Source organism: Bos taurus, chromosome 8, assembly GCF_002263795.3.
Source record: "Bos taurus isolate L1 Dominette 01449 registration number 42190680 breed Hereford chromosome 8, ARS-UCD2.0, whole genome shotgun sequence".
NCBI lineage: Eukaryota > Metazoa > Chordata > Mammalia > Artiodactyla > Bovidae > Bos > Bos taurus.
In genome coordinates this window covers 21,967,302-21,993,455 of record NC_037335.1, presented here as the reverse complement: position 1 = coordinate 21,993,455, position 26,154 = coordinate 21,967,302, and the positions used below count along the sequence as shown (strand labels likewise).

The following is a 26,154-nucleotide window of genomic DNA, read 5'->3' as shown; positions in this document are numbered from 1 at the left end:
GTATGTCATAATTTAATTGGCAGTTTTATTTTCTCTCTTACTGGCCCCCAAATACCAATATGTCTTACCACTGATGGGTCTCAAGTTAGATGAAATATACTGGTCTAGGCAAGAGGTAATTAAGGGTCCTACCCATTTTCCTGGCTATGGGATAGTAAAGAGGGGAAAGAACTGAGTGATATTTAGATTTTGATGTGGTGCTAATTATTTATTAAGTAAAAAAAGAAATGTGCAGAACACTACAAGTTGTGGAATAAAAGGTAGGGGTGTGTGTGTGTGTGTGTGTGTGTGTGTGCTGGGGGTAGAATACACACACACACACACACACACACACACACATTTCTGGAGATGCATAAAATGTCTCAAGAATGATGCACAAGAAACTAGCAACATTGCTTCCAGAGAGAGGCATTGGGTGGCTGAAGGACAACAGAAGGAAAACTTTCCACTGTGCTCCATTTTATACATGTATTTTGAAGTATAATATATGTATTATGCTCTGGAAAGATTAAAAAAAGAAGGTGCTTGATAGGAGAAATGGATGAATTTATTGACAGAATGTGATATGAAATAAAGGAGAGAGAATTTTTTATATTTTATTCTTTTAATGATTCTCTAGGTTTTTTTTTAAAACAACTTTATTGAAATATGACTTATATACCATAAATTTATCCATTTTAAATGAACAATCCAATGATTTCTAATAAGCTTACTGAGGTGTGTAATCATTCCCACAATAGTTTTAGAACATTTTCATCCTCACACTCATTTAATTAATCCCCATTTCCATCCCAGCTTCAGACAACCACTCATGTCTATTTTTAAGGTTTTACCTTTTTTGGGCATTTCATATAAGTGGAATCAGATAATATAGGATGTTCTGTGTCTGGCTCTTTTCTCTTAATACAATGTTTTTTAGGTTTATAAATGTTACCATGTCTTTCAGATGTACTTCATTCTTTTTTTATGGCTGAATAATATGCTATTATGTGATATACCACATTTTGTTTATCCATTCACCAGTGTGTGGTACAAAGTCCCTTCAGTGGTGTCTGACTCTTTGCAACCCTATGGACCAGAGCCCGTCATGTTCCTCTGTCCTTGGGATTCTCCAGGCAAGTATACTGGAGTGGATTGCCAAGCCCTCCTCCAGGAGAGCATCCTGACCCAGGGATCGAACCTGCATCTCTTACATCTCTTGCATCAGCAGGCAGCTTCTTTACCACCAGTGCCACCTGGGAAGCCTATTCACCAGTAGACGGACATTTTGGTTGTTTCTATTTTTTGGTTATTATTAATAAAGCTATTTTGAACACTCATGTTCAAGTCTTTGCGTGAGAGTATTGTTTCACTTCTCTTGGCTAGACACCTAGGAATAGAACTGCTGTGTTGAATGGAAAATTAATATTTAACTTGTAAGAAACTATCAAATTTCTCTCCAGAGAGGCTGTATCATTTTACATCCTCATCAACAATGTATGAGGTTTCTAGCTTCTTCACATCTTCGTCAATACTTGTCATTGTCTATCCCTTTGACAGACATGATCCTAATGGGTGTGAAGTGGTACCTCATTATGTGCTTGATTTGCATTTCCCTTATGACTAATGATTATTGAGAACATTTTCATATGCTTGTAGGCTGTTTATATACATCTTCTTTTGTGAAATGTCCATTTAAATCTTTTGCTTATTTAAAAACTGAGTTGTCTTCTTGTTGAGCTATTAGCGTTCTTTGTACCCTTAACTTTAATTTGACTAAAGATCCTTGTCTGCCAGTAAGGAGACTCATTTTTCTATCCATTCCCGAAAATCTTAAATTCCTATACCTTTTAGAGGGCACTTCAAAAATTTCCTCTATTTATTTTTAGATTATTTCCAAGAGAACACAGGGATCATTCATGAAAATTGGTCACAACTCTTTCTCACTGCAGACTCAATAAGAATTATAAGTTTTTATATTACTTTCATTTTGGTAATGCTTCCAAAGCTCTTAACTATCTTCATAATCATTTTCACAGTCAGACTGAATTTAATCTACTTCAGCTATGTCTTACTTTGCTGTGCTCCAAAGGACACTGACTGTATGGAATTAGGAAACAGGTTGCTCTAGAGATGTGATAAATGATCACAGAAGTAGCTACCTTTAGTAAATTAAATATAGAGGCTGTGTCAATGTTAAGCTATATTTCAGTTTTATACCTCATGCTTTATCTGACTTATTAATCCTTTTAGTAAAATATATTTTAATGCTCTGTAATAAAATAACCACCAAAGAAGCCTTTTGATTTTTAATTCCCCCTGATGAATAATTTTTTCTTTTATTTTTCCTTCTAAAGTAATCACACATTGCAGAGTCTCTACCCCTAATTCTCTTAAAATCTCTCTTTCTCTCTCTCTCTCTCACACACACACACACATATCTCCTAGGTTTCACATGGTCAGGGGTACAAAAATTCCTCTGCCTACACCAAGGGTGGGAGAAATTTTGAATGCAGGTGGCCTAGGCTGGCAGGCCAGGTTCAGTAGGAGCAAAAAAGGTCCTGCTCTTAGATTTGTCTTAACTGGTCTGTGGCACATGCTTTAAATACTCTTAAAGGGTCAATTGGCTCTAGAGGCAGCGACTGGCCACTTGTGGTCATAATTCAGACCTTAAGCATATTTGGTTGGGCCCACAGAGTGCAGTTTGCCTGTTTGATTTTTGAACCAACACTTAAAATGCAGGAGATTCAAAATAAAAAAGGCAGTAAAAATGGGAAGATCTGGCCATACCGGGCTTATTTTCACATACTACCAACTGGATGGATCTGAGTGATGCGCTGTACTTCTTTTGGCTAGGATGTTTGTTCTCGCTTTCGCTGCAGACTACTTGCACTTTCTGTTGTTTCCCTGCTTTGAGACAAAAGTTTAGGGGCTGCTAAAACTAGAATTTCCCCAACTAGACTGCTTGCTCATTTCATTATTTGTATGATTCCTATAAGGCATTTGTGTTTGTAAATGTATTTGTTTTCTATGGATGCTGTAACAAATAACTGCAAACTTGTTCCTTTAAAACAACATAAATGTATTCACAATTCTGCAGGCAGAAAAATTGAGATCAAAGATGTGAGCAGGGCCCGTGCTCCCAGTAGAGGCTCTGGAGAACCTTTTCCGCACCTATTCCAGCTTCTGGTGGCTCCAGGAGATTCTTGGCTTGTGGCTGAATCACTCCTCTTCTGCCTCCATCTTTGTAGAGCCTGTCCTCATCTCCCTGTGTCTCTTTTCTGTATGTTTCTTACAAGGATAGCTTTCATTGGATAAAAGGACTGCCTGGATCACCCAGGGCGATCTCATCTCTAGATCTTAACTTTTTCCAAAAGAGCTCATATTCCCAGGTTCTGGGGATTAGGATGTGGTCATATCTTGTTAGGGATTATACATACCACTACGGTAATCAAACTAGAAGATCCTGGAGGACATTCAAACAGGAGGGGGAGTTAAGGCTGGTGCCATCTATCAGGATAAAGAAATGAAATGAGGACAAGACTGTAGAGAGCATTTCTGCCTCAGGTCTCAGGATAACGAGGGAATCAGACAGCCTTAAATCTGGGGTACCTACCCTTCAGCAAATTGAATTGGCAGATGCTAAGTTTCAGAGATTCATCAATTTCACCTTGGCTTAGCTATACTAGTTTAATTGTCTGCTTGACCTTGGCAGTGATGATGTTGACTAGGTGTGTGATCTACTATCTGTGCAAGCTTTCAGTTGCCTAAAACTATAACTCATTGAAAAGGTAAAACAAATACGATGAATATTTTAATTAACTTACAACGAAGTCTTTTTTTTCCTGCTTAGCAGAAAGATGGTGGGAGAATAGATGTGAAACATAAAATATTACATAAAAATATGTACTCATAGACTAGTTCCTGGGGGGCAGGCAGTTCTGCCACATCTCATGAGCACCAGAGAGCCAGTCCTCTCAGAAGGCTCCTAGTTGTCTAATTTCCTGGGGTCATAGAAAGTTAGGGTATAAAGGGCTTCAGGGATAGTTCTAGAGGCTTCAGTTGAAACAGTCAGAAATATGGGGAAAATTGAGGCAGATTAAATGTGAGGAGTCCAAACTGCACATGATCCGTCTAGAATCTAGAATTTTTTCTAGTGCCTGTTTACAGATTTATTGGTATTTCACTTCTAGAAAAAACTTGTATGAGTGTGTGTGTGTGTGTGTGTGTGTATGTTAAAGAGGGATGCCTGGGAAACCATACTTAGTCTCCCCAACATCCAGACTGTCACTGGGCAGTTATATTGAAATGCCTAGACACACATAGCTGGGAGAGTTTAGCGTTCCCCTGCAGAGAGTTGGTGGGGGTTTTCTTAGCTGGAGCATGGTAACCAGGGCAGCGAGAAGCCCTGGAGACTGGTCAGAGGCTAACCCCAACAGCTTTGCTTAATTCTGGGCTACTGCTGGGGGCTGGGGGAGCGGCTGGCAGAGAGAGGCGTCTGACATTCTTGCCTGCTGACATCAAGCTGCAAAACTGCTGCCCTCTGGTGAGTCAACGGCAAAAGGCCCACATCGTTCGAGATCAGCTGCCCAATCAGAGAAGTTGGTGCCACACCTCAGAAATCTTTCCAACCCTCAGCATTCTGCAGCCTTCAAATAGTTCCGTCCAGAGAAAAAATGCAGAAGTGATTAAACTCATAAGCAGCATAGAATCTACAATAATAATAAGATAAACTCCATGTTCACTTTTAAAGTAATTTAGGACAGCCAGCACCCTGGTTTTCACTCATTTTAAAAATATTTAAACTTTTCCTTTTATGCTGAGGCAAGAGGACATACTGAAGGACCCACTGGGGCTTTGAGGTCTTCTGGATATTAACATTGAAATGTGCTGGAATGACACTGACATCCTTGGCTGGCACTGAGTTCCAACTGGAACTCAGCCAGTGTATCTAGATTTTTAGCTATTATAGTTAGAATTTTATGTATACATTTTGTATATATGTAAATTCTACGGTGAAAATGAAAATTAAGTGTAGACTATCTCTTCTCATCTTATTTTTTAAAAATTTATTTATTTTATTCATTTGGTTGTATTGGGTCTTAGTTAAGGCTTGTGGGATCTTAGTTTCCCAACCAGGGATAGAACCTGTATTCCCTGCACTGCAAGGTGGATTGTTAACCACTGGACTACCAGGCAAATCCCCTCTTATCATCTTATTAATCAGGTTTGTGTTGCTGTTTAGTAATTCCTCTCAATTTCTCTCTGTTGAGCAGAAGTCAGTGGGGAAATACATGCACGAGGCCAGAGGTGAATTATTTGCTTAGTGCAGCACAAACCTGCTTGTTGGCTAAGAGCAGAGTCCCTTCCAGTGTTGCCACCATATGGCACTGGCATATTGTGGAGTCCATAAAAGGGACTGACGTTGTAAAAGATTAACAGGTTTTATCTGGCAAGGTCAGGTATCTGGATGGCATGCTATAAAATGGTTAGAAGAGGGAAGGGAATCTGTAGTTGGAGGCCACCTGGGATTTTGGCACTGGCTTTCCTTACAGTCCTGCCATCTGATTTGGATTTCAGGGGTAAAAAGGTTTACTTAGTCAAGTGAGGATGCTCTCTGCACGGCTGTGGTACTACAGCAACACTAGGAAGAGACAGAAGAACTGGACTGGAAGAAAAGCATGCAGTCAGCACTAGGACTGCTTCCCACAGGGTGGGAGATCTCTATCAATTTTTCCTCTCTGACATGTGGACAAAAATTGTTGAAGGGAGGCTAGATTATACATACTCACTCACTCATCTGTTCATTCATTTATTCAATTAATAAAAATATTTCTTGCATATCCTAGGTGGCAAGCATGAGAATACACTGTTCTTATTCAAAAGAGGAAGCAGAGAAAGAAATAGATAATTACAATTAAATACATTTAGTTCTTTAATAACAGCAACATGTATTGAACTCATGTATTAAATACCAGGAACTTTGCTTGGAGCTATAAACCCTTAGAATACCAATATAGGGGTTTGGTCATTACTTCCTTTTGGAGGAACAAAGGCTGAAGAGATTAACTCCTACAGCCTGGAAGCAGTGAACCAAAAAATTTAAGCTTAGATACTTTGACTTGACACTTGGTCCTTAGCCACACATTTCCAGATTTGGGGAAAGATGACTAAAACTACAACAAAACTACCCTACTATGACTCTTGAAAGCAAATTAACTCTCTAAATGAGGATATCGGTGGGCTGGCTGGGGTGTTAGGGGCTGGTGGTGATTAGTAGGCAGAGGCAGCTGCATATCTGAAGGCCATGGGAGGTGTGTTGTCAGGGGAAATGAAAATGATTAAATAGTGTTGGAGGTTTCTGTGGGTGATCTGGTGTTTTTATTGGTGCATAACAAAACATTCCCAAACTTAGTGGCTTAAATAATCATGATCGTTTATTTAGTTCACAGATCTGCAAGTTGGTCAGGGTTTGGTGGGGACAGCCCCTTTATAGTCTATGCACTGATTGCTGGGGTTGCTTCAAGTATGCCTGAACAACTGGGGCTTCTTACGAATTTTTATCTTTCCGTGATCTCTTCACGTAGTGTCTCAGACACAGCAGCTTCAAGGAACTAAACTTACATGGAAGCCTAGGGCTCTAAGGTGCATGCATAGAAGGCATGTTGCCTTTTATGACCTAGCCTCAGAAATCATATAGCCTGACTTTATCCCAGAACTCATTAGTGGAGGCAGTCAAAAGATCCTGCCCAGGGTCAAGTAGAGGGGACACAGATTGTAGATTTTACTGGACAAATAGCAAGGTTCTGGAAAAGCATAGGGAAAGAAGTACTGTTGCATACTTTTTTCTTTTAGGGGGAGGTGGTGGGGTGGAAGTCTGACTCTTTGCGACCCCATGAATTACAGCACGCCAGACCTCCCTGTCCATCACCAACACCCGGAGTTCACTCAGACTCACGTCCATCGAGTTGGTGATGCCATCCAGCCATCTCATCCTCTGTCATCCCCTTCTCCTCCTGCCCCCAATCTCTCTCAGCATCAGAGTCTTTTCCAATGAGTCAACTCTTCGCATGAGGTGGCCAAAGTACTGGAGTTTCAGCTTTAGCATCATTCCTTCCAAAGAACACCCAGGACTGATCTCCTTTAGAATGGACTGGTTGGATCTCCTTGCAGTCCAAGGGACTTTCAAGAGTCTTCTCCAACACCACAGTTCAAAAGCATCAATTCTTCGGCACTCAGCTTTCTTCACAGTCCAACTCTCACATCCATACATGACCACTGGAAAAACCATAGCCTTGACTAGACGAACCTTTGTTGGCAAAGTAATGTCTCTGCTTTTGAATATGCTATCTAGGTTGGTCATAACTTTCCTTCCAAGGAGTAAGTGTCTTTTAATTTCATGGCTGAAATCACCATCTGCAGTGATTTTAGAGCCCCCCCAAAATGAAGTCTGACACTGTTTCCACTGTTTCCCCATCTATTTCCCACGAAGTGAAGGCAGCATAGTTGGTCCTAAAGAATAGAGTTGGCTTATGATGGGCTTGGATTCAACGATGGACTTCATACTTATTAGGTGGGTAACTTTGGCCAAGATGCTTAACTTTTTTGAGTCTCAGTTTTCTTATCTGTAAAATGAGGAAGCTAGGACTGATCTTACAGAATTGCTAATGATTAAGAATATATGTAAATCCTTTGGCATTGGGGATTGGCACATATTTCATAAGACTTTTGATTACTGATGGGCTAGTAGCAAGAGAGAATTGCAGAGGGAGAAGGGGTCAAGTGGGGGGTAGGATTTCATAGCTAATAGTAAGCTGGTGAAACTATAATAATATTAATAGCTAAAAGTTACTGAAAACTAGCCACAGTGCTAAGCTCTTTCAAAGGTGTATCTCACTGAATCGTCACAACAAACCTATGGTGAAGGATGGCTGTGACCCCGTTTTATAGATGAAGATATTCAGGATCAAAGAGGTTAAGTAATGTTCCTAAGTTGGTAAGTAGCAGTGACAGGATATGAATCAAGGTGATTGCATTACCAAAGCCTATACTAGGACAGTTGGGATTTTAACCTGAGGCTACTGGAAGCTACTAAAAATTTTTAAACTGGGCAGTCCTGTGGTCAAAGTTGCTCCATAGACATCAGCGTGGAAAACAGGGAGGAACATTTAACAGATGATTGCTTTAGTCCAGGTGAGAAATACTGAGACATGTAACATATTGAAGATAAAAGTAGTGTGGGAGACATGAGAAGTGGAGGAGGTCCTATGAGGGTAGTGGCAGTCAGCCTTGATTTTTGATTGGATGTGGAAAGAAGGAGAGGGAATTTCTGCCATCATTCATCAGCGCTGCAGCAGGCACTGGCATGTGCATTATTACTCAGGGCTCTAAGTAGAGAAAGAAAACAACCGCCCGGGTGCCTTCTAACCTAAAGCATATTTCCTAAGTCCTTCCACTCTCAGTCTAGACTGAAAACAAACAAAACAGACTCCTCCTGAAGCTCTCAGATCTCTCACCTTGCAATTCTGGCTTTCAACCTCCACGCCAAGCTTCCTTTCCCACACCCTAAACCCTTGTACTGGGGATTACAATGATCGTTTGTGTGCACTAGGCGATTGTTCCTTCCACATCAGGGGCCTTGGGAGGATGACCTAAGGCTGCTTTCTCCTGTCCTTACTTCCTCTATCCAGTGCTGTAACTACTACACATGCAATCAGCTGGTTCTTATAAAGGATGCTGACCAGTGCTGTGATGTTGTCTTCAGGAAGCAGGGGGATCTCCAAATAAGGTACTTACTGACTGTGTCATTTAGCTTCATGTGAATTTCCTTTAGAGGGACAATATGTGCTTTGAAAGACAGAGACAGAATATGTGTCATTAGATAAGGCATTCCAGGTCTCTGATTAAGGACTTTTATCTGTTGCTGGGTCAAGGTCTAAGAAATAAACTGGCCCTTGATGAAAACTAAAACAAGTGAAGAAACCAACAGATGACCCCCTAAACCTAGTTTTTCTGTATGCAAAATATGTCTTTTCAAATTACTTCCTTAAAATTGGAATAATTTTTAAGATTAAAAATATTGCCATGATCTTTTGTGATAGATGTATTTACTCTTATTTACTTGCTTGTGTCTCATCCTTCTGTTTCCTTTATGATAGGATTAATTTCTGAAAAGTAACTTTATTCTGATGCTACATTTTGAATAAATTACTGCCTCTCGCAATGAACAATGGAGGCTGGCATTTGACTGAACAGCTTTAGTCCACTGACTGGTACATTTAGGTATAGTGGGAGCTCCATTTAACTCAGTGTTTCTGACAATAAATCACTTGAGGAGAGAGAATTGCTCTCATTGTTTGAACACTTGTCTATGCATGTTGCTTGGTCATTTACTAGATAGTTATTAAGTCTGCCATTTGTTGTCAGTCTCCGAAGGCATAAGCTAGCACAGCTGTACCAGTGCATGAGGTCACTAGCTGCACACACAGTTTGGTCACAGTCTTGCTTTAGGATCTCAAATCGCTTCCCTTAATCATCAAGCAGGCTTAAACTTGGCTTTGCCCACTAAATTATTCCTTTCGCGAAATCATCCACTGTACCTCAATTACAATTTAATGTTTTTTTATTTATAAAGAACAACAAAAAAAGCGAGCTATTTTATGATTTAGAAACTTTCCCTAAATGGGAGTTTCCAATGAAACATTAAATTGGTGAATGGCAACGAGTGAACAACTAATGAAGTCAGACTTTCTTGTTAGGAAAGTATGAAAGTATGTTATTATGAGCACTGTAGAGTGGGAACAGATTAGAATATAAAAGCTAGAGAAGGGTCTAGTTTCTGCTTAGAGGTCTTTTTGATTGTTTAATAAAAAGCTCCCAAACCATCAAACATCAGACAACAAAAGGCACATTTTGATAATCTATTTTCGTATTAATTAAACCTTATGTTTAGGGGATTACTTTTCTCTTGTCCCAGAAGGAAACCTCTTGCTTGGGACAGCTTCAACAATTTAACCACATTTTCCAAGCATATAAGGCAAATAAGAGGCAATCATCCATCGGTTATAAAGATAAGCCAGGGAATGGGAATACTTTTGTAGGTCACATCACCTGATAGAAACTTTGGACTGATCCTTTCCTGGTTCAAGAGTTCAACCATAAGACCTACTTTCCCTATCAGCTGGCTCAGGCTGATAAGGTCCTGAAGTAAGCAAGACTTTTTATGACTTTTATTTAATTGTCCGTGTGATATAGGGTTGGGGGTTAGTCTGCACAGAGTTACTTCTCATTGGTCTGTTTTTCTTTTGAATAAATCATGGTCTCCCTGATTGGACAAGTTACAAGGAGTTTGAGTAAATACTTTTCATCAAATTTCTAGTAGCCACTACAGAGCCTTTACCCCTAACAGGTTTCCTGTAAGTACTATTGAAGGAAATAATTATAAACTTAGCCTTAGATTATTGACTAGTTGGGGACAAACATAATTCAAGAGCAGAATAAGTAAGAGCAAGTATTGTATATGCCCATCAAGAGGATTAGTTGCAGGTGGTGGAGACATGGGTAAAGTTGAAGGTGCCAGAGCTCACTGAAATTGCATATGAGATGTTATCTGCTATTAGAATGAGCCGAGTCTGTCTTCTTCCCAGGAATGTGGCTCAAAAGGAGTTCATAAAGAGGTGTTATCCCCAAAGTGGTAAGCTAGGCCTGTAACCTAGGGAAGTTTCAATGGGTTCCGGTGCTATGCTCCTTTGAAAGGAACTAGGTGTTTCTGATCTCTCTTAGTTTCCCTTCTATTCCCATCCTCCTTCCATCTTCCCTTCTATTTGGTCTGGTGAACATCAATAGTAGAATGTTTTTTGCAGCTTCCATCTTAACTTGTGTTCTAAATCTGCTGCTGCTGCTGCTGCTGCTAAGTCACTTCAGTCGTGTCCGACTCTATGCGACCCCATAGACGGCAGCCCACCAGGCTCACCCGTCCCTGGGATTCTCCAGGCAAGAACACTGGAGTGGGTTGCCATTTCCTTCTCCAATGCATGAAAGTGAAAAGTGAAAGTGAAGTCGATCAGTAGTGTCCGACTCTTAGCGACCCCATGGACTGCAGCCCGCCAGGCTCCTCCGTCCATGGGATTTTCCAGGCAAGAGTACTGGAGTGGGGTGCCATTGCCTTCTCCTGTTCTAGATCTGAGTGTGTCACAAACTTATTGTTGACCTTGCAGAAGTCAATTAACATCCCTGAGCTTTAGCTTCTTTAGCCATACAATAACTGGATGAGATGATGGTCAAGGTGCTTTACTAATTCTATGATTTTATTGTTCTTTGACTAGACACTAGTTATAATACCTTAAGTTCAATACTTAATCCTCTAATAAGATGCATATATTAATCACTTTTTCTTTAAAGATTGGGCTTAATTCTCTGGTATTAGGTAACTAAATACCTCATATTCATTAGTATAGATATCCATTAGGCACCTGATATTTAACCAAGCAGAATGTTCCCCTGTGGCTGAGACTCTAAGATTCCCTCTGGTATAATCCCTTGGGTTTAGTGAAGGTTAAAAGCCATCAAGTTTCATTTTCTAAGAGGACTGTGGTTCTAAAATAGGTGTTCAAGCACTTTGGAATATAATAGTGTAAACAGATGAAAACACACTTTTTGGTATTTTCGTCTTCTAAGTGATAAAAACATCTCCATGTCATAACATCATTATGGCTCCTATCACTTATTGAGAGCTTACTATATGCTAGACACTGCTGCTAAACATCTATGATCTTGTTTGGTTCTCAAAATGTGGTGAAAGTGAAAGTCGCTTAGTCGTGTCTGACTCTTTGCGACCCCATGGGCTGTAGCCTGCCAGGCTCCTCTGTCCATGGAATTCTCCAGGCAAGAATACTCGAGTGGGTAGCTGTTCCCTTATCCAGAGGATCTTCAAAGCCCAGGGATTGAACCCAGGTCTCCCACATTGCAGGCAGATTCTTTACTGTCTGAGCCACTTTATAATTATTATTTTTGTTTTGAAATTATCATGTATAGATGATTATCATAAATACACACAATTTGTAGAATTAGAAAGCAAATACCCTATACACATTTCTTAGTTTAAAACTATAACTTTATCAGTCCTTAGATGTCCTTGTGTGCACTCTCCACTCACATTCCCTTACCTCTAAAAGCAACCACTATCCTGGATTTTGTGTAAATCATTACCTTGCTTTTCTTTAGTTTTCCATCCCTGTATGTATCCCTAGATTTAGTTGTTCTTGTTTTAAAACTTGATGGAAATGGACTCCTATAGAATGTATTCTTCTAGAATGTACTAGCTTTTCGATATCTTATTTTGAGGTTTATCATTATTGATGTGCAAAGCTTTTCTTCATTGTTACTGTTGAATAATATTCCACTGGATGACTTTGCTACAATAATTTATTCTACTGTTGGTGGATATTTGACTTGTTTTCCTTTTATTTATTTTTTGGCATTATGAACAACGTGGCTTTGAATATCCTTATATATTCCTGGTGTGTATAAGTACATATATACATATGCATACACACGTATATATGTGTGTATATGTGTATGTGTCTGTCTTAGAATACACTTAGAACACACTAGAAAACCAATGCCCACAGTCACCAAACAACTCATTAAAGGTCAGAGTGATGAGGACAAAGTCTGAACCACAAATTGTTGTCAGAGTTTGTGTCCTTAGCCACAACACGCTATGGATCCCCACTTTTAGGCCTTGGGGAATTTAAATCACTTGCTTAAAGAGCAGAGACTCAACAAAGTTCAACCTAACTAATGCTTTTCATTATTTCTGTATCATCTAAAGCACATATTATGATTCATATGTGAAACTAACCACTCACAGATGCTGCTGCTAAGTCACTTCAGTTGTGTCCGACTCTGTGCGATCCCATAGACGGCAGCCCACCAGGCTCCCCCGTCCCTGGGATTCTCCAGGCAAGAACACTGGAGTGGGTTGCCATTTCCTTCTCCAATGTATGAAAGTGAAAAGTGAAAGTGAAGTTGCTCAGTCGTGTCTGACTCTTAGCGACTCACAGATGAATGAAATTATATTGGGTTGGCCAAAAAGTTCGTTTGGGTTTTGCTGTCACACTGTATGGAACAACCTGGATGAACTTTTTGGCCAACCCAATACTCAGCACCCTTATCTCTCCTTTACAAGTGATCAGATGTCAAAATGTAAAAATATAATTTCACATTATCCATATATATATGACATGAAATTATTATAGTATTTTTCTTTTAAGAATATGAATAAAGATGAAAAGAAAAGCAGGTTTTTTAGAGGAATAGTTCTCCCTCTCTCTGTCTCAGCCTGCCAAATCTCTTTAGCAACATTTAGCACTTGTAAACATTTAAGTTCACTGTCAGTTAAAGATTTTCAAAAGTTGATGTACTATTAAGGGAGACATGTATCTAATAAATGTTTATGATGTGACACTGACAGAATATAGGCTGCTGTAATCAAGACAGCAGCAATAACTTAAAAGTTCTTTTACATATGCAAAGCATTTGGGAAGGAGTATTTGGTGTGGTGAGCAAAAACAACCAAGCAAGTACGGCAGATGATGACATGAAAGGAATCAAACTGTAAGTCCTGCTGAATCATCAGTGTCCTGGAGACACTTGAATGAGTTTCTTTGCTAGAAGTTTTTCCCACTACATGATGATAAATGTTCTCAAGGAAAAATGAAATGAAGTTTCTCTGTTCTGTGAGTCACATCTCTCTTGGTTGCAAATGACTGAACTCATCTTGAACTTGTTTAGGTAAAATGAGAAATGCTGATTCATGGAATGTCATGAAGACTTGAACAATCAAACCATGGGAACTTCAGGGATGCAGATGGATTGTCCAGAAAAACTGAAATATCCGGTCAAAAACTCTTGGGGACTCTCTTTCCAAAAGCTCCTGCTTCTGCTTCTCTCTCTGCGATGGCTCCCTTCTCTTTCTCTGGAAATTGGGTTCTTCTTCATGGCAAGAAACACTGCTATCACACTTCCCGAGTTCTACATCCTGATGGATTAAATTATACTTTCTCCAGTGAAAAGTTAAAAATTACCAGGGGAGGGAGATTTGTTGCCTCAGCCGGAAGACTTTGTCCATTTCTAGACCAGTTTTCTGTTCTCTGGGGAAGGGAGGATGGAGTTATAGATGAACATGGACATTTTCTCAGAACCACTTGGTTTGACTCAGGGAAGAGCATTTCCAAAAGAATGGGAGTAAAGTTTATAGAGAGAGGTACAGTGGACAGATAAAATAATAGTTTTTCACTAGTTTAAACAATCCCCATGATATTTTCAGTATTTTATAAAGAGGGTAAAAAATGATCCCAAGCTATGACAACAAATTTAATCTTATCATATTTTCTCTTTGAATTATTTTACATATAATCTACCTGAAATATTTTCAAACAAACAATAAACATGAGGAAATGGGTGTTCTGTCTTCTTGAAAATGTGTTCTGATGCAAAGAATTAACTTTGTGATTTATACTTTCTAATTATGCAAAACCCTCCAGCTATGAACATAGTAAGCAAAACACTCCAAAGTAAAAAAAAAAAAAAAAAAAGTTATTTTAAAAGGCTCCGGCCCACATATATCAGCTAAACTATCCATGTTTCTGAAAGACAGTGAAATCTCTTTAAATTCTCAAATTGGTTTTTGGTCTTAATGTAGCATCAGATATGCAAATTAATAACTTCAGACCCTGATTATTCTTATCTCCACTCCCACCATCCAGTCCTCTGAGAAGCAGGTGCTAAGGTGAGATTAGACATGCAAGAGATTTGCTGAAGGAGGCCTTGTGGGAGAAAATGGGGTGGGACCTGGTGGCAGCTGGGAGGGCTGACAGAGCACAATGCAGGGCTGATCCCTGTGAAGGAGCGAGGCAGGGAAGGCAAGGAAGAAAGGCCTGAAGATTCAATTCCGAGAAAGTTTTGGCCAGGCTATCTGGAGTCCTTAAGCTAAAGTTGTCCGTCAGAGGAATCCTGCATCTTCCAGGAATGCGCCTGCCTTAGCAGCACTGCTGTGCTTAGTCATGGCTGGGGGCAGCCACAGAAAGCATGGCCTCAGAACAAATGTGGTGATGAATTTCAGAGGGCAGTAGTTGGAACCATCAGTCTACTATGTTTCCTGCAGCGGCTACCATAATTACTATCCTAGCAATCCGTTTTCTGGTACATCCATGGGATAAGGTTCTCCTCTTTCATCCCTTCAAATGCTAGGTCATTGAAAGGCTAGGTCATTCAAATTCATGTGGCATCTCTGACTGACTGAATACTTTCCATTCATCACATTTTATTTTATTTAAAAATACTTTTACTAATTAACCCAATTCACCATTATCATCCTGGTTCCTTCTTCTGTCTCCTTATAAATATTATTGTAAGGCATGCACCGTATCCTGGATCCTAAACCTCTAATCTTCAGTGAGCAACCAGAAGTGATTACAGATTCCTAACAAATACATCAGACAAAAAATTTCATTAGTATGAGCTTGGATTTGGACCCCAAATTCTTTTGGGATTTCCTTAATGGACAAAATAGACAACTGATCTGAGTCAGAAGGACTCCTTTTTGCCTGTGGTCTGACATTGACCTGGGAGAAGACTTACATTCTATTGTCTATGATTCTTTTCGTTTGGTTCCTTCTTGTCTTTTTAAGTGGAGGGAAGAGCAGGAAAGCTATCCCTTAGAGTGACCGTATATCGCACAAGTTAAAAAGAAGCACTATTAACATTGCCAAGACAACAATCATAACCAGGATGGTTCTGAGAAAACTGGACTAAAAGCTCACTCTAAGGTCTCTCTTCTCAAGAGTGAAGGAGACTTGAACCTCTTATCTCACCAAGCACATGGTAAGAAAGAGAGCAGTGCAATAATTTAAGAGAAATGTCTCTCTCTTTTTTTTTAAGAGAGATGCAGAAAGAAAGAATTTTTATCAATTTTTCCTTCTCAAGATATGACACTTTTTGGAACTCCCAGTTCACAGAGGTGATTTTGTTCCAGGGCTGTTCCTTGTAGGGGCAAAGATGGGAATAGGTGGGTGGGCCATCAAGGCGTGTGTGGGGGCTGTGCTCCCTTCAAGGCTTTTCCAGTGTCGTTCCTAAGTGATTATCATCTTGGACCATATGTACTTGGAGATTCTTGGTTGTTTTCCAGGGTAAACAGGACACATCTTCTTGAAAGGCACTTTTTTTTCCCCCCAGTAATTTGAGGGGAAATTTCTTTTATATTAAATCAAACCCAGATACATACTAGTGGATTAGAATGTGAAATTCATCTGGATTTTAAAAATAAATTATGAGACTTCAAAGATGTATTGTCCTTAGGGGCCACTTTATACTCCTGTTTAGATCTTCCTCTAAGTATTATTATTCACTATTCTAAGCTATCTTATCGGAGAAGTTTAAAAAGACCTACCCAAGAAATTAGAGTGTGTCTTCAACATTCTCTTAGCTCTTCTGTCTCTTTCCAAAATTGGACAGTACCAGCTTCCTACTGTTTTGACAGCCATTTAAGGATATCATTGTAATTGATAATTCAGTCCAGATTATCCAATGTGTAACAAGACTCAAGGCAGCCAGAATGCCCCAGGATAGATGCAAATGGGTTGTAAGTAGGTGTGGGGATGAGCCACGATTTAGTCCTTCAAGAGTATTTATTGAGTGCCTATGTACCGGCAGCTCTTCTGGAAAGTGTGACACAGCAGGGAACAAGCCAGATAAATGGCTTCTTCTCACACAATATAACAAACCTGAGAGACAACAAATATTGGTAAAAACTAATACATAAGAAAATAAAGCATTCCAATAGCTTTAACTGATGGGGTGAAAATAAAGCAGGAAAGTGTTCTAGCCTCTATGATACAGTGACAGCTTCTCTGAGAGAGTGACATTTGATCTTATAAAGAGAAATAAGCAGTCTGACGAAAATGAGAGAAGAGTCATTCAGGAAGTAGCAATGGTGAGTGCAAGGAACTGGAGACAACTGGACCCTTTGGAGTGACAGAGAGGAAGCCTGCATGTGGGGCACAGTGGATGAAGGGGAGCTTGGTTGTAGAGAAGGGCTGGGGCTCAGTCTCACAGAAAACAGTTTGGCTGACATTCTAACTACATTGAGAATTTACTGGAAGGCCTTAGCTGGGGAATGTCATCACTGTCCAAATTACCCAAATAGTAAAACCATCTCTTCCTGAATTACTTGGCAAAAAAGGATATTATGGCTATGGATATGCATGACAATTAAGTGGAACATGGAAGAAGGGCCTCCAATTAAAATTGACCTCACTTCAACATGAGAGGAAGATGAAATGATAGCTAGCAATGTTTAAAGGATGTAAAGACGACTTTCAATAATGAATAAAATGTTAAATTTTATTATGGAGAAGAATGTTATGTATGTTATACAATCCAAAAGGAATTCTCATTCAAAATAACTGAAAAAAAGTCTAGGATGTTTATAACAATAAGCCTTTTAAGATAAATGGAAAATTCACATATCTAGAGCCTGACTTCTAAAGAGCTCAGACTTCATTGTATATAATATGTTAGGAAATTTTGTTTATTTATAATTTAACCCACTTGAGTCAAAATCACAAGGAAGTTTAAGGAATCTGAGTAACATTTAAAACGACCACTTCAGTAGATTAAAAGTTGAGCGTATCATCACACTGTTTCTTTGATATGATCACTCCTCCTCCCCATGATATTAAATAAGAGGAGGGGGTGAACTCTAACCTAAACTCTAACCTGCAATCATGTTTCCAAGGAAAGAGAAGCGAGATGGGAAAAACAAAAACAAAAATCACCAACTCATTTAGAAACTCATGAAAGGCAGAGTAGAGTTTGCACATATCAGACCGATTTGCCTCGGCGTGTGAATCATTTAACAGGAAAAAACACGGACTGACTCAGCTTGAGTGAGCTCTTTCTGTCTCTGCTGAGGTCCTCCCTTAGTGTGGCCCCTGTCGCTCTCTTCAGAACTTGTTCCGCTTCTCCTTGCTCACTGGAGAGAAACAGGAAGTGTTGTTTATTAATAAGCCTGACCAGGGTCACACCCAAGGCAATATCAGGGCTTTACCTCTCCTGGGCTTGGGGAGAGGTTCAAAGATCAAGGATATGCTCCTGGTTAGAATGAGAGGCAAGGCCAGACTCCAAAAAATAAACTCACAACTGGGACTTGACATAAGTCCCTACAGTGACTTAGAGTCACTCTGCCTGTGTGACAGCTCACCGGTTCCTCCCAACCCTCTGGTGACACTGTATCCCTTCTAACAGAGAGATGGCTGGTGCCTTGACAGAGAAGCAGCTTGCCTAAGACCATGGTGGGAACAGCACTTGGATCTAGACTTTCTGACTCCTACGGTTGTGTCATCTTCCATTGATCACTACTCCTTGGGAGACCTTTACAACACAGAGGAAAGCTGCCCAGCATGGGGTATCCTAGCTCGCTTGTCATGAGCTGTTCTTTTCCCTTGGCTTTTCAGTTGTACCTCATAGCTACCTTCAGTCAGCTCCTGGACTGGGGTCATCTCTGTTTGACATAGGTTGAGTCACATTAAACTTGAATTTGGGGGGTGAGGGAGAGAGAGAGAGAATGCCTGACATTTTATGGCAGGTTCCCTACCTCACCCCACCCCACTCCTTCTCAACAGGGAGAAAGTACCCGAAAGAACATTATTGCTCTGAGGGACATAAAAAACTCAATGGGTATTTTCTAGCCTGAAAAATCTTAGCGATGTCAAAAAGCCACTTGAGACAACAAGGCACCAGCTCTTCTGTCCTCATTCCTTATCAGCCCTTGGCTTTGGGAAGAGGAACTTTCTGAAAGAGGAACCTTTGTGGAGAAAAAAAGAAGGGGAAGGTGTGTGCACTCTAGGCTCTGAAACAAATCAGTGACAAGTTGTTCCATAGACTGACAACTTTCCCCTCATCTTTCTAGCAGTTGTACATCTCATTGTCGGAGACGTAGAAGAAAAGTAATGGTTAAGTATATAATGTAATCCCTGAAGTACATTGACCATCACATTGCTCCAACCATACTAAAATTGTCATTGTGATTCCAACTCAATTGTGGTCTGTGACCCAACAGATAAGTGACCTCACTGAGAAAATTCACTGGTCATGGTGGCTTTGGCTTTCATGGCATATATGAATTGTTATGTTCATTTTCTTCACACCAAATACTTAGTACAGAGTTAAGTGGATTGGAAGATCTCATGAAAACCATTAACCTACACAGTTCCTGTTTACAGCATATCTGACCATTGTTACCAGTACCTTGCTTTGAGAAAGCATAGGCACTCAAGTCAGGTTGGGAGGGTGTGAATCCTCAGGCTACCACAGTTACACTCTATGACAATGGGAATGTTACATAACATTTCTGTGCCTCAGTTTCCTCATTAAAAATGGGCATAATTGTGCAAACCTCATAGGATTATTGTGAGGCTCAAGTGCAAAATAATTAGTGCACCCTGCCTGGTACGGTTAAAATGACACCAAAGATAATGCAGATGTTATCTTAACACATAATTGCAATTTTGCTTACTCAAGGCCAAGTGCTGCTACTGCTAAGTCACTTCAGTCGTGTCTGACTCTGTGCGACCCCATAGACAGCAGCCCACCAGGCTCCTCTGTCCATGGGATTCTCCAGGCAAGAACACTGGAGTGGGTTGCCATTTCCTCCTCCAATGCATGAAAGTGAAAAGTCAAAGAGAAGTCGTTCAGTTGTGTCCGATTCCTAGCGACCCCATGGACTGCAGCCCACCAGGCTCCTCCGTCCATGGGATTTTCCAGGCAAGAGTACTGGAGTGGGGTGCCATTGCCAAGTATCTTAACTTAATAGAATTTTCCAAACAAAATGAAGTCTCCAGGATGTCAAGACCATAGCTTTGTTGCTCCCTCATTTTTACGCTACTGCTTTTAAACAGGCCAGCAAATCCCAGCTGATGACTCAAGACTTTTCAGCAGGTATACATTATGCTGACCTCACCCTCATGTGCCCTCAGGCTTTCACTTATAAAATCGTGGGAGCAAAGAAGTGTGTTGGTGAGAAATAAATGAGGAAGAACAAGGACAAAAAAAAGTGTCATGAGTTTATTCACTGGCAATATTTATTATACAGTGATCATTCGTCAGATGTATTTGCTCTCTGTTCAACTGTAAATATGGAAGAAATACCATTGCTCAACAGCTGTCTTGGTCTCTTACCAGGATTTGTGAGGTGCAGGTGTCTCAGGGTGCCTTCGAAATACAGTGCCATTCTTGCGCTGAAGCTTTCATGATGGGTGCCAGACTGAATTAGTCATGACTGAAAGACAGCGCCATCTTTAGACTAGTTGTTCATAATAAAATAAATTCCCTTACAGCATCATGTTCTTGGGACCTTTACCCAGCAGAGCTTTTTAGTGGGCTTAAGATTTAGCAAAAGAATTAAAATGATAACCAGTATTTCAGTCTCTGTAGACTTCAAGTCTCAGTGTGGCAGCATGAATGTTAGCATCAGCTTAAGCTTTGGGCTCAGTCAGACTTCCATTCAAATCCTGGTTGAAATTTGCGATATGACCTTGGCTCTGGTATTGAACTCCGTGAGGAGATTATCTCAGAAATATGGGCAATAAAACCTTCTCCTTAAGAGGTAGTGAGAACTCAGTGAGATTGAAAAACTGATCTATATTGTAGGTGTTTAACAAATATGAACGTCTTTGTTTTATTCTTTCCCTATCTCTTTCTTCTTAGTCATGTAGTGCCATTTGAGAGTCCAGCTTTTACAGGCCTAAGTTATTTTGTTACAGCAAGTCAGACACTGGAGGAGGCACAAGCTATTTGAGAACTTTGAAGCTTTTTGCTAAATGAAGGCCAGAGACCAGAATTAGTATTTGTACTTTGCAGTACAAGGGTCAGCAAATCAGGTTCATTGAGATTATGGGGGATCCTAATGAGTGTTTCCCAATGTTTCCCAATGAAAATATGAAGCCTATGGAAGTGCTTCTTTGGATGTTAAGGGCTCTGGATTGTGTGGTATTATCACTACTGTCACGACTTATGTTTTCCTTCTCATTCTGCAGGTTAGGAATTGAGATCTAGAAAGACAAAAATTGATTTTCCTGAACATATATATCATTCTCATCCTCTTTCTAGCAGCAAATCTAGTGCTTGCCTAGTGCCAATTACTGATCTAGACACTTTATATGTATCACCAGTAACTCTGGTAAATGGTAATCTTCATAACAACCTTATGAGGTGGTTACTATTATCCCATCTTACAGATGAAGAAGCAGAAGCACAGAGAGGTCCCAACAGCTGTCAAGTGGCTGGGATTTGAACCTTAGCAGTCTGATTCCAGAGTAATCATTTTGACAACATGGTGCTAGTGGTAAAGAACCCACCTGCCAGTGCAGAAGATGTTAGAGACATGGGTTTGATCCCTGGGTCAGGAAGACCCCCTGGAGGAGGGGATGGCAACCCACTTCAGTATTCTTGCCTGGAGAATCCCGTGGACAGAGGAGCCTGGCAAGACTATAGTCCGTAAGGTCGCAATGAGTCAGACATGACTGAAGTGACTTAGCTCACAGTGTATTTGGTATGTGTATGTGTATGGTGTACAAACATATACTTAAAAATAAATATGGGCTTAGATGATGAATACCATTTTCTTGTATGTTTCCTTTTTTTTTTTTTTGGCTTATGAGATCTTAGATCCCCAACCAAGGATCCAACACATACCTCCTGCAACCGAAGCAGAGTACTAACCACTTGATTTCAACAGAATTCCCTCTCTGAGTCTTTTTTCACTTCACAACACATTCTAGTTTACTACTTAACTTTTTCAAAAGTTTTTTTTTGTTTTTTAATGTGGATCATTTTTTAAGAGTCTTTATTGAATTTGTTACAATATATATATGGGTGTGCTCAGTCATGTTTGACTCTGAGACTCCGTGGACTGTAGCCCATCAGGCTCCTCTGTCTGTAGTATTTCTAGGCAAGAATACTGGAATGCGTTGCCATTTCCTGCTCCAGGGGAACTTCCAGATCCAGGGATCGAACCTACATTTCTTGTGTTACCTGCATTAGCAGATGGGTTCTTTACCACTGCACCACCTAAGGAGCCCCTTGTTATAATATTACTTCTGTCTTATGTTCTGGCTGAGAGGCTTGTGGAACAGGGATTGAACCTGCATCCGCTGCGTCAGAAGGCAAAGTCTTAACCACTGGACCATCGTGGAAGCCCTTATTATTTAACTTTTGAGACTGTTTTAAAGATTAAAATGATTCACATTCAATATATTGGTTACATAAAAAGAGGAAATAGCTGCTAAAGTCAACCAAACTAATTTAGAGATAGCTTTGAGATATTTTCCTATGAGGCTGATGATGGCAGAGGTGAAGAGTAGATAGAAGATTTGTTCCAAAAGAATTGCAAGACATATCTTCTACAGTCTAACTGAGTACAGAAATGAAAACAAAGTAAAGTCCAGTTGAAGTTCTCTTCCAGTTGAAGAGAGATGAATTTACACTGAACAGGTAAGAGTTTCAGGTGAGAGATGGGGACTGGAGGAGGCCTCAAGAGGTGGGAGAGGCTAAAGAGTTGGCATGTGCTAATTTTAAGTAGACTGAGGACCCAGAAATAGTGTCAGATGAGAAATGGATAAAGAAATCCCCAAATCCCAAGCCTGCTTAGGTTAGAGAAGAAAAGATACAAAGGTTTACTTTTAATATTTTATGGTTGTCATGTAGCAAGGGGATTAGATTATCTGTGTTGTTCTAGGGGACAGAAGTAGGGAAAATATATGCAAGTAGAAGGTGGAAGATTTAAAATCAAAATGGAGAAGAACTGTTCAATATCAACTATAATATAGCATAATAACAGCAAGGACAAAAAGGATTACTTTTGCAATCATATTCCTCTTGATCCATAGATAGATATGTAAACAGAGACAGGATTACTGGTAACACTGTAGAGGGAGATAAACCAAACTGCATAACAATAAATACTATATCATATTCCCATTTTATATACATTCTGAATATTCATTGAAAGGCCTGATGCTGAAGCTGACATGCCAATACTTTGGCCACCTAATGCAAAGAACTGACTCACTGGAAAAGACCCTGATGCTGGGAAAGATTGAAGGCAGGAGGAGAAGGGGATGACAGAGGATGAGATGGTTGGATGGCATCACTGACTCAATGGACATGAGTTTGAGCAAGCCCTGGGAGATGGTGAAGGACAGGGAAGCCTGGCGTGCTGCAGTCCATGGGGTCACAAAGAGTTGGACACAACTGAATGACTGAACTGGAGAAGGCAATGGCACCCCACTCCAGTACTTTTGCCTAGAAAATCCCATGGATGGAGAAGCCTGGTAGGCTGAACTGATATGTATCATAAGCATGTAAAAATATACCAAACTCAAACACTTGCCTTGTATAATAATTTTTCTTATTTTTTAATGAACATATATTAAATACAAATTTAGAACATCATACAATAATTTAGGAAATCTTAGCAAGGTTAATTACATTTCAGTTCAGTTCAGTCACTCAGTCCTGTCCAACTCTTTGCAACCCCATGGACTGCAGCATGCTAGGCCTCCCTGTCCATCACCAACTCCTAAACTCATGTCCATTGAGTCGGTGATGCCATCTAACCATCTCATCCTCTGTTGTCCCCTTCTCCTCCCACCTTCAATCTTTCCCAGCATCAGGGTCTTTTCAAATGAGTTAGCTCTTTGCCCCAGGTGGCCAAAGTATTGGAGTTTCAGCTTCAACGTCAGTCCTTCCAGTGAACACTCAGGACTGATCTCCTTTAGGATGGACTGGTTGGATCTCCATGCAGTCCAAGGGACTCTCGAGAGTCTTCTCCAACACCACAATTCAAAAGCATCAATTTTTCAGTGCTCAGCTTTCTTTATAGTCCAACTGTCACATCCATACATGACTACTGGAAAAACCATAGCTTTCACTAGATGGACCTTTGTTGGTGAAGTAATGTCTCTGGTTTTTAATATGCTGTCTAGGTTGGTGATAATTTTCCTTCCAAGGAAAATTCCAGTGGATGTTGGCAATTTGACCTCTGGTTTCTCTGCCTTTTCTAAATCCAGCTTGAACATTTGGAAGTTCATGGTTCATGTATTGCTGAAGCCTGGCTTGGAGAATTTTGAGCATTACTTGACTAGCGTGTGAGATGAGTGCAATTGTGCGGTAGTTTGAGCATTTTTTGGCATTGCCTTTCTTTGGGATTGGAATGAAAACTGACCTTTTCCAGTCTTGTGGCCACTGCTGAGTTTTCCAGATTTGCTAGCATATTGAGTGCAGCACTTTCACAGCATCGTCTTTTAGGATTTGAAATAGCTCAACTGGAATTCCATCACCTCCACTAGCTTTGTTCATAGTGATGCTTCCTAAGGCCCACTTGACTTCACATTCCAGGATGTCTGGCTCTAGGAGAGTGTGAGTGATCACACCATCATGATTATCTGGGTTGTGAAGATCTTTTTTGTACAGTTCTTCTGTGTATTCTTGCTACCTCTTCTTAATATCTTCTGCTTCTGTTAGTTCCACACCATTTTGTCCTTTATTGAGCCCATCTTTGCATGAAATGTTCCTTTGGTATCTCTAATTTTCTTGAAGAGATCTCTAGTCTTTCCCATTCCATTGTTTTCCTCTATTTCTTTGTATTGATCACTAAGGAAGGCTTTCTTATCTCTCCTTGCTATTCTTTGGAACTCTGCATTCAAATGAGTATATCTTTCCTTTTCTCCTTTGCTTTTCCCTTCTCTTCTTTTCACAGATATTTGTAAGGCCTCCTCAGACAGCCATTTTGCTTTTTTGCATTTCTTTTTCTTGGGGATGTTCTTGGTCCCTGTCATTTACTGAAGTCTTAACTAAATGCTAAGATTTGACTTCATCTCTGACTTAAAGTCTAATCTTTTTTTTTTTTTTTCAGGAAACCACAATCCTACCTTTTATGGAATTAAGAAGGGAAAAAGTAGACAAGATATGGAGGTAGTAGGTATACAATAATATGTTGTAGGCACTTAGGAGCATTTCAACAGCAAATAGCAGATTTGGGGAGTATAACAAGAAAGTGATAAAGGAGACAGTTAAGTCAGTTGGAACTGAACTGTGACAAAGCAGGGCTACTGGTGGCTGAGCAGCCAGGGTATGATCATCCTAGCAAGCTGCGGATGTGGAATCAAGATAGAGTGTGGCCTTCCTCCTTTATTTTAAAGTCCTTATAAGAAACAAAAATGTCCACCAACCAATATTATGCTTGTGTCTTCCCTGATAGCTCAGTTGGTAAAGAATCTGCCTGCAATGCAGGAGACCCCCATTTCAATTCATGGGTCAGGAAGGCCTGCTGGAGAAGGGATAGGCTGGCTACCCACTCCAGTATTCTTGGGCTTCCCTTGTGGCTAAGCTGGTAAGACCTGGGTTTGATCCCTGGGTTGGGAACATCCCCTGGAGCAGAGAAAGGCTACTCACTCCAGTATTTTGGCCTGGAGAATTCCATGGACTGTACAGGCCATGGGGTGACAAAGAGTCAGACACAACTGAGCAGCTTTAGCTTTGTATCTTTTAAGCTATTTTGTTTTTTAGTAACTTTTTATCCTTTAAGAATAGTTATTCTTTTGAAACAAAAGAATACTTTCTCTCTTCTTTTCGATGTTAATTAGAAGTCATATTTGTTATGTGGGAATAGACGTGGTCCTGGCTACTTGGGTCCAGAGTAGAATCTAGCTGTGTTAGGGTCAGAAGTGGTCTTAGCTGAGCTAGAATCTGATACCACTATTTACATAACAACTGTGGTCTGCCTCCAAAAGAGTGAGGTGTTTTACAATCACCAGCTTTATGAGTTGCAGCTATAAAATAATCAATCTTTTAAACCAAACATACCACAATGTCTACATCCAAAAGCAACTTGTCCTTCAGAGCAGTGACCTTGGGGAGCTTTTCACATATATTGGCATAAAATATTTAAACTCTTTATTGGAAACATCCTTTGGGCCCACTTTCTCTCTTTCTACCTCTCTCTCTATCTTACACACAAACGGTATTTTAAGGTATACTTCATTTTTAACCAAAATGTTTTATCTTGCTTGATAACCAGTTTTATTTCCCAGAGGACTGGCTGTGAATGCTTCTGGC

At 40.1% G+C, this 26,154-nt stretch overlaps 1 long non-coding RNA gene and 1 other non-coding gene across 2 annotated transcripts in view; both read left to right on the top strand.

Annotated features, from left to right (window-relative positions):
* Positions 1 to 7,561: 7,561 nt before the first annotated feature.
* The window catches only part of LOC132345927 (uncharacterized), a 73,533-nt gene continuing 54,940 nt past the window's right edge, over positions 7,562 to 26,154 (top strand). Inside the window, exon 1 of the long non-coding RNA XR_009495521.1 lies at positions 7,562 to 8,767. This is a non-coding gene — a long non-coding RNA (uncharacterized lncRNA). The remainder of the gene's footprint in view (positions 8,768 to 26,154) is intronic.
* MIR2285CD (microRNA mir-2285cd) lies at positions 13,070 to 13,129 on the top strand. The gene has a single exon (NR_162324.1). It is a non-coding gene; the product is annotated as a microRNA mir-2285cd (primary transcript).